Source organism: Hylobates moloch, unplaced genomic scaffold (genome assembly GCF_009828535.3).
Source record: "Hylobates moloch isolate HMO894 unplaced genomic scaffold, HMol_V3 SCAFFOLD_15, whole genome shotgun sequence".
Lineage (NCBI taxonomy): Eukaryota > Metazoa > Chordata > Mammalia > Primates > Hylobatidae > Hylobates > Hylobates moloch.
In genome coordinates this window covers 21,145,120-21,153,493 of record NW_026652290.1, presented here as the reverse complement: position 1 = coordinate 21,153,493, position 8,374 = coordinate 21,145,120, and the positions used below count along the sequence as shown (strand labels likewise).

At 34.9% G+C, this 8,374-nt stretch overlaps 1 pseudogene; it reads left to right on the top strand.

Moving 5' to 3' along the window:
* Positions 1-2,340: 2,340 nt before the first annotated feature.
* Positions 2,341-2,644, top strand: LOC116484189 (cytochrome c-like; annotated as a pseudogene).
* The last annotated feature ends 5,730 nt before the right edge of the window (positions 2,645-8,374 follow it).

The window sequence follows — 8,374 nt, the reverse complement described above, 5'->3', positions numbered from 1 at the left end:
TAGTGATGATTACAAGAGTGGATCCTGATCTGTTTTAAAATGCATTATATGTATTGAGACATCATTATGTATGCCAGCAACATGCATAAGTATTATTTGTCAATTAAGAAAAAATAAAATTTTAAAAAGGAATGGAAATACAAAGAAAATCATGGGTAGACCACTTAAAGAATTTCTCTATATTTTGATTCCTCTTAATTTAGCCTTACATTTTCAACTAAATAATATCCTGCTTATTAATTTACATTACATATTGCCTGGTATTATTGTTTATTTTTTTATAAATTTAAAAATTGGAAAAATTTCTTCCATTATATTTCAAGGTTTCTGATAATAACTATTTAGGAGTATACAATTTGTTTTTTAAATTTAGTTTTATTTTATTTTAGATTCAGAGGGTATATGTGAAGATTTGTTACATAGGTATATTGTGTAATGCTGATGGGTTTCTAATGAACCTGTCACTCAAACAATGAACACAATATGCAATACATAGCTTTAAAAACCTTGCTTCCTTCCCATGTTCCCCTCTTTTGGAGTTCCAGTGTCTATTATTTCTATCTTTATGTCCATGTGTAACTATTGTTTACCTTCCACCTAGAAGTAAAACATGCGGCATTTGACTTTCTGTTTCTGAGCTATTTATCTCATAATGATGGCCTCCAGATCCATCTATGTTGCTGCAAAAGACATGATTTTATTCTTTTTGATGGCTGCATAGTATTCCATTGTGTATATATACAACATTTTCTTTATTCAGTCAGTAGTTGATGGACACTTATGTTTGTTCCATGACCTTGCTATTGTGAATAGTGATGCAATAAACATATGAGTGCAGGTGGATTTTTGATAAAACAATTTATTTTCCTTTGGGTAGATATCTAGTAGCAGGATTGCTGGGTTGAATAGCAGTTCTATTTTTAGTTTTTTGAGAAATTTCCATACTGTTTTCCATAGGAGTTGAACTTATTTACATTCTCACCAACAGTATATAAATACATTTGTTTCTTTAAACAGCCCACAGCTTTTTAGATGTGTTTTTTAATACAGTCTACATTTAACAAATAATTTTTGATAGAAAAAAATCAATTGACAAATTAATGAATCATTGATTATTTTTAATCCAGGAAATCAACAGATGACAACAAAATCCTAACCACCCTTCAGAAGTTAAAGCTACATTACTGTGAAGAAAGTCTGGTGTCTTGGTTTTTAAAAGTTTCAATTTTTTTTTAATGGCAATAAGTTTTGAGAAAAAGAAATGTGCTCAAGGATGTCTTAAAGGTATTATTTTTAGGTCATTTGAACTTAATAGTTCATAGGTAATGAAATTTCACTTTTTATTTCTGCATGTTCAACTGAGGAAAGAAGGCTGAAAGTCAAATATAGTAACATTTTCTTTCACTTAATTCCAAAGGCCTCTGAAAAGTAATAAGATTTATTCTGTAAATTACTTTATAATTGTTCTTTAACCACACTGTGATATTTGATAATGTCAGAATGATTTTGCTTTAGGGAATGTGATTTTAGCCCCTGAAGAAAATTAATTACTCTCCCTAAATAAACAGCATTTTATATATTTTATGTGAACTTAGGGAATGTTTTTAAGGTTAATTAATCTGTCTCTGACAATTGCAGAAAAATTTTAGGAAAAAATTACTTATGCATTCAGGTCAGTTTGCTTGTGCTAGTACACTAACACACAAGAAAAATAATCACATTCATTCAATCATATTTGAAGAAAATTACTTCCGTTTACTCTGAAATCTAAGATATAATTGTATTGTGTAATCCAGTTCCCAACATGGTTTCTTTAAAACCTTGTGCTAAAAATTGTGCTAATCAATTTACCAAATGCTTCATTTACTCTAAAAATATATATACATATTGTTTGCTTTCTTGATATTTCATCCCTTAATTATCCTTTGTATGTTATACTAAACTCACCAAGGCTTTGGAGAGAGATATATGGATATATATATAAATAGAGTCACAGATTAAAAATCCTTCGGAAAAGGTCAAGAAGAATTACTTCCATCTGTTCATTGTGCTAATCCTTTGGAAAGGGCAATGAGATGCAGGGGGAAGTAAGGAGAACCTACATGAGCTTTTAAAAATATTATTTTTTATATTATTTATTTCTCATTACTTTTCACATTGTTCTAATTAATTTGAGGATTCGTACACATATTTTACATTTATTATTTATATATGTTTTTAGAAGAATGAGAAAATCTCTTCTTCCATCACTCCTTTAGAAAATGTTCATGGCAGGGAGTGGGACATCCAGCTTCAGAGCAGGAGCTTTCGTTGCACCAGTGACGAAAAAGAGAATTAAATATGAGTGATGTTGAGAAAGGCAAGAAGATTTTTGTTCAGAAGTGTGCCCCAAGCCTAAAAGGGAGGCAAGCACAAGACTGGGCCTAATCTCCATGGTCTCTTTGGGAGGAAGACTGGTCAGGCCATTGGATTCTCTTACAAAGATGCCAATAAGAACAAAGGGATCACCTGGGGAGAGGATACAGAGATGGAGTATTTGCAGAATCCCAAGAACTACATCCCTGGAACAAAAATGATCTTTGCTGGCATTAAGAAGAAGGCAGAAAGGGCAGACTTGATAGCTTATCTCAAAAAAAGCTACTAATGAGTAATAATTGGCCACTGCTTTATTTATTACAAAATGGAAATGTCTCATGACTTTTCTATGTGTACCATACTTTAATAGATCTCATACACCAGAATTCAGATCATGAATGACTGACAGAATATTTTATTGGGCACTCCTGATTTAAAACTAAGACTGGCTTGTGGTTAAATGAGTATGTTCAGTTTTTGAATTTTAATAGTAATTCCAATTCAGTAAATGCTATCACTGTTTACCCCTTCTAAAGATATGATTAGACTTCATTGGTAATGTTCAACTTTTCACAAAGATGATGACTGCCATCTTAAAACTTACTGGAGATTAGTTTATATTTAGATTTCTATAACTTACTGGAGATTAGTTTATATTTAGATTTCTATAACTGGTTATGTGAATATATTTAAATACTGGGGAAATTCCTTCACTGTCTCAGAACCAAGCAAGATTCATCTGTGTTTTGTGTTCATTTGCTTCTTAAAGGCAAGGGTTGAAGATAAATAAGGTAGCAATGTCTACTTTATATTTTTGGCTTTAACTATGCCAATCTAATTAGAATTTTCTGTATTTAAAATGGTTCTTTTTACTTATTGAAAGGCATTTTAGTGTGGTTTATGTGTAATATCAAAGATTATTTAACATTTCTCACATTTTATAGATGATCTATAAGGTCACATGCTTTTAAAATAGTAGCAAGTTAAACTTCACTCTTGAATTCTTTACAATCGAAGTCAAACTAAGTTATAATTTAGGATTGTCTTTAAACAGCCATTCAGATACATAAAACTGTAGAACTGCTCTATATTTGTGATTGTGAATAGTGCTTTTCCCGACTTAAAAGAATTAAAGTAGAGGAGATATATATAAATTTTAAAATTATGTGTGATCATAAGACTTAAGATAATTAAAAAGAAACTCACAGATCATGAAAAAAACATGTTCATGGCAAAAAAAAAAAGACATACTCTAAGTAGATTAACAATTACAGATGTGTCAAATATACAAGTATAGGATTTATGATGTAGACATTAAGTTCATAAAATACTATAATGAAATATGTAATTTAATTTAAATAATATTTAGAAATTATATCCATATATTCAACAAGTAATTATTAAGTGTATTTATGTGCCAGATACCATTCTAGGTGCCTGGGATGTATCAGTGAACAGAATACATCTAGTGCTGCATGAGGGAGCTTCCTTTTTAGTGAATGAGGACATTAGACACAGATGTATAAATGAGTCATTGAACAAGATAATTGCAGGCAGAGATGGATTCTGTGAAAGAAATAAATCAGAGTGATGAGAGGGAAAGTGACAGAGAGACAGCTTTAGGTTGGAGGCTAAAGTGAGGCCTTTGAAGAAATGATAATTCATGTGTGACTTGAATGACAGGATAAAATGTGGAGAGTTAGAGGCTGAGGATTACAGGCCAAGGAAATAGCCCCGTGCATATGTTGTGAGACATAGCTGCAAGACATAGACATGCATAGTTTAATTCAACTTGACTCTTCCAGAAATGAATTGAAGGTCACTAGGCCTGGAGTATCAGGAAGCAGAGGAGAAGTTGTGAGAGAAGAGGTTGAAGTGAGATGCCTGTGTCATTTAATAAAGCAAATCACATGAAAAATATCACTGGCATTTATGATTATATGACTTATTTAAAAATAGCAGTAAAATTTACTTCCTACTTTATCCTAAGGTTCTGAAGACCTTTCGATGGTATTCTTGGAGGAGAGTTTACAATTTTGGTGTGTATCATGATTGTAAAGATACCCTGATATCTTTACAAAATAGAAGTAAATGTAGAAATTAAAAAAACAAAACTTACCTGTTCTCTTGGTCAATCACTGACAGTATGTAAAATCATTCTCTAGTTGATAAATTCATTCGAGTCTTTCATTTTAGTTCAAGGAGACTTTAGTTTCCTCCTTTTGGATTATAAAATGGAAGTTACCTGGATCCCTTTTGTATACACTATTCATGACTTAACACATACCAGTTTTGTACATATGTTGTAAATAGCTAGTATTGTAAAATAAAAAATAATTTTCACAGGAATATTTTCTGCATATAACAGAAATGGCTTATTTTGATGTCTTTGTTGAAAATATGTCCATAACTAATATAAGAATATTCTAAAACTTTATTTAAACATTTTAAAAGAACATTTTTATGGATAAGCAATCTCAATATTATAAAAATGACTTCTCTTCCTATGTAAATGTAAAACTTCCCATCAAATTCTGATAGAACTTAATATTAATGGATCTTGATACAACATATACAAATCATGTGAAATACAAGGGACCAAAAAATTGCAAAAATATTTTGAAAATGAATAAATAAATTAGTGTTACTTAAGCCACAATATATTAAGTCTTACAGCACCTGAAAATCGTATTGTGCAGAGACAGATAAATGGAAAGCCAAGTAAAATAGTGATTCCAGAAATCAATCAATAAACAAACACATATACACATATATTTGAGATATGACTGTTGCCATGGTAGGCTAACAGGAAGAAGAGAAGCAATTCAGAAAATAATTAAAAATTGGTTTTACATATGAAAAAACATGAGATTAGATTAATAATTCCTTCCTTATATTACATTCAAAAATAAATGCTATGTTTATTAGTCATACTATGTAAACCAACATTAGAAAGTTTTTAAAGAAAATATAATAGTATGTCTTTATGACACAAGATATGAAGAGCATTCTAAATAAAAACTCCAAAAGTGAATCATAAAAATGATTGATAAATTTGATTATATTAACATAAACATTTATTTCCTGAAATACACATTCTTCCCGTGCATGCACATGCATCTGTAAATTTAAAATAAAAACAAATTCAGTACAATATTTATTTGAAATAATACCAGAAATCTTATGTGATAGTGTTCTGCAAGTACTAGACACTTTATATTAAGAAAGCATTGGAATAAGGTGTATAAATATTGATACATGGGAAGATACAAGTTCAGTGTCCGTAGCTAATATAAGCATAAAGCTGTAGGTCATGAGAGAATAAAGAATAGTAGAAAGCTGACCCTGTTGATAAGCCAATTCTCTTTAAATGTAAGACAATCACAAAATAAAACTTTTCTTGAATTATTTGAATTGCATAATTTCTACTTATAGAAAATTATTAAATATCTTCTGGAACAGTTAAGCATTTATGATAGCAGGAGGTTTATGAAAAGATAATTTTGAAGAGTCACTAGATCTTTCAGATAGAGTTAGCATGCTTTACTTATTAAAACTGGATAATATTGTCACAGAAATAAACACATTAATCAAAAAGATGTATGTAGATGAATTTTATGATAAAGCCAGGATTTCCAATGATTAAAGAAATAAAGATGAATTGTTCATTGAATTGTTTTGAAAAAATAATATGACTCTATATTCAAACGTGCATTATTTTAAATTAAATTTCACATGGAAGAAAACTTTAACATTAAAGAAAGAAATTATAGAGTGACATCAGCAAGATGACTGGCAAGAGATGCCTGGCACTCATCCTCCCCACAAAAAAATACAAAAGCAATAAACAGATTAGATTTGACTGGAGTGTTAAGGGGAAAATGTTGGAGTGGAGAGGCACTTGTGCAGGAGGGCACGGTGGAAGAACCCAATGTCTGCAGCCCAATTTCTTCACCTGGGTTGGAGCTGCCTGGTGTCAAGAGGAACTTTCTGTTGTGGGCAGAAGGTAAGCATAAGATCCCCATCATCCTCTGTTGCCACTGCCAATAACTATAGTCCTTACTACAGAAGAATCATAACCATAGTCTTTACTACAGGAGAATCCCACAGTCTGCACAAGCACTGGGCCCAGGTTGGAAAGATGCCAGGAATTCACACAGCTGCATTGCCTTGGATTAGGAGCACAAGGTGTACACTTCCACCCCCACTGACTCCCTGTGAGCCAAGCTGCTGCAGCACAGTGCCATCTTGAGACCAGGGCTACCTCTGGAGTGCACCCTGCTCTGGGGACCAGACCACTGCACCTCTCTAGCACTGGGCCTCCATCTTCATTATATTAATACTTGTATTATACAAGGGGCTGAATACCAGAACCCCAGTAGCATGGGGCCTGGACCCAAGATTGACTGTGATCCTGGTCCTGCATAGTAGGGAAATCAGCTCCTGCTGCCCTCACTTACACCTAGAGGAACAATCTGCCAGTCCCATGCAGGGCCAACCCCCCTTGACCTGGTCAAACCACTGAGCACCCTCCTGTGACTGGGAGAGAGCCCTGAGCCTCTGAGCTACTAACACACTCCTGAGCCAGTGAGTGGCTGTATATCCATGCCCAGGGCCTGAGAAACAGCCCTGTAGGCCATTCCCTGCAGACACTCAACCATGCAGGCCAAGCAGCCATGCACCCATGCCCCAGGACTGAGAAAAAAATCCTGTGGCTGCCCCTGATAGGCCTTCCCCCAAGCCCACTAAGCAGCTGTGTGCCTTTTTCTAGATCCCAAGGGACAACCCATAGGCCACCCCTGTGAGTCAGGCTTCCAGATCAATGGAGCAGCCTTGCTCCCATGTTCCAGACTTGAGAAGCATTCCTATAGGCCACTCCTGGCAAACATGCCCAGAGGCTGGGTGAGCTGCTATGCTTCCACCTCTTTAGCCTGAGAAACAGCCTCTTGGGCTGCTCTCAGTAGACATAACCCTAGGCTGGCCAGGAAGCCTTGCACCCCACATTCCAGGCCTGAGAAGCAGCCCCATGAGCCCATCCTGGCAGACCTGCCCCCAGGCAGGCTCAGCATTCTTTAACTATCATCGGGAGCCTGAGAAGAAACTCCCACCAGGAGACCCCCAGCCAAGAAGCAGTACAGTCAAGTCTGAGGCTTGAGAAACTGCCCTACAGGCTGCTCACGGCAGGCATGCCACCAGGATGGCTGAACAACCATGCGCCCATGCTCCTGGTCATAGTAACAACCTTGTGGCCCCAAGTTGTGGGGTCCCACGTGCCCCCATCCTGGGAAACAGCATGACAAGCCCACTCATGGAAAAGCCATGTCACCACCACCACAGATTCTCTCAGCCGAAGTCACTGAGACACGTGCAAACATCACTTGCAAGGATTACAGTTGAAAAAACTACGTGGAAACTACAATACTGCATCTACCCAGAAACAAAGCCAATGTACTCCACCAGACTGCCACCCAAGATCCATTCACACAAGTAAGTCTTTCCCTGTGAAACCTACTCCATAAAATTAGACAAGGTAACTTTTCCACCAGATATATAGAAATCAGTGTAGCAACACATCAAACAAGGACACGTAGCATCTCCAAAGAGACACAATGATTCTCCATAACAGACCCCAATCATAAGGAAATAAATGAAATACTAGAAAAATAATTCACAATAATAATCTTAAGGATACTCAGATACAACATAATACAAATATTTTGTATTTCAATGAAATCAGGAGAACAATTTATGTTGTTGGCGTCCAACAACTGGTGAATGGATAAAGAAAACGTTGTACAGGTACACAAGGGAATGCTATTTAGCAATAAAAAAGAATGAAATTCTGTCCTTTGCAACAATATGAAAGGGAATGGAGGATATTACAAGTGAAATAAGCCAGGAACATAAAATTAAACACCACATGTTCTCAATCATAGGCAGAAGTTAAAAAAAAAGTTGATCTCACAGAAGTAAACAGCAGAACAGAGATTACAAGAGGCTGGAAAGGGTCGTGGGAAGA